Genomic DNA, 1,618 nt, shown 5'->3' on the forward strand with positions numbered 1-1,618 from the left:
ATGGAAATTAAGTGTATTGCAAAGTTGTATTCAGAAAGAATAAACCAGTTTTATTTAAGAAAGAACTTGTATCGCTAAAGTTTCTTCGGAAAGAATTTTTACGGAAAATTAACTAACGACCAGAGACGTAGCAATACTACAACTATATTCCGACTTTTTTTTTATGCATTCTTGGATCATCATTCTGTTCTTCATTTTATTTACAGATTCATTCTACGGGAATCGAAGTTTAATCATGAACAGGAGAACGACAGCAACGAACATTCGACATTTGTGTGTACAGTAACAAACATTTAATTCTTGAAAGTTTCGGAATGTAGATGTTCAAGACTTAAGTGTTTGTTAACATACACACCCGTGTCAAATGTTCGTTGTCGTTGCCGTCGTTATACTGTTTATTTCAGTTATTTTGAATTTTCATTTCTTCAAAATTAATCGCTTTTGTTTAAATTCAATCAGGAATCAACTCATAAACCTATGTATAAACAAACACAGAAAATATTTAAAATAATATAAAACTACATCTTTACCAGAAAGTGAAGTGAAGTAAATCAAAATAATCTGGTCCGTTTGGACCTGTAGTTATGATAATATGAAATCAAAGAAAATTAACAAATTTGAATAACGACAACCTGACGTAACGCTATTTATAACTAGGCCTTTGTGGCCCTTAATTTAATAAAAGCTTTTTAACTGTTTTTTTTTTTTTAAATCTCGTGCTTGTTATATGATTGAGATGTGTTTTAACTGTTGTGTTCAATCCATTATTTCACGAGAAATAGCTTCCCTTTCTAAATATTCACTGATGAGAAAAATAAAAAAGTATTGAAAGATTATAGTATGGAAGCTATTTGTCTGGATCGATCAGTATTTGGTCATTGTGCGCGACCTGGGAAGGTCGGGTTCTATTCAAACCTCTTCCTCCCTCCTTTACTATTGTATATTAAACTGTCAAATGCTATAATATATTCACGAAATCAGGGCTTGAACATTATGTAAAACAACTGAACTGAAACATTGATTCTACTTCCCTCTTCAGGGCCATGTCCATGATTAGAATGCTTATAGCATTTAGTGCTATTTCACTACTTCTCTTCATTTGGTCGTTTACACTCATAAACAGTTCTATAATATATTCAGGAAATCAGGGCTTGAACAACGTATAAAACATTGATTCTACTTCCCTCTTCAGGGTCATGTCCATGATTAGAATGCTTATAGCATTTAGTGCTATTTCACTACTTCTCTTCATTTGGTCGTTTACACTCATAAACAGTTCCATAGTAAAATGTCACTCGAAGTAGTTACCAGACGTATATTTCACATATAATACACTTGTGATACCTAATTCTAAGTAATATTTTATGATCTAGTGCAGGTGGACGTTTTGAATGGAGAGAAATACTTAGGACTATCATCACCATGTATGATATAGCGATCTATTGAGATTAGTGAGTCGTTTTTAAATAGATTTATATCACAATATTTGAACGAGCAATCAATGAGTCTGTCGTGGATTGGTTTTTATATTTGCGTATTTATGCATTAATTTTAGTTTAATTGATCTGAGTGCTCTGAATACTGTGGTGATTACCGCATTCTGTATAGTAATGTCTTT

The sequence above is a fragment of the Limulus polyphemus genome, unplaced genomic scaffold (assembly GCF_000517525.1).
Source record: "Limulus polyphemus unplaced genomic scaffold, Limulus_polyphemus-2.1.2 Scaffold513, whole genome shotgun sequence".
Lineage (NCBI taxonomy): Eukaryota > Metazoa > Arthropoda > Merostomata > Xiphosura > Limulidae > Limulus > Limulus polyphemus.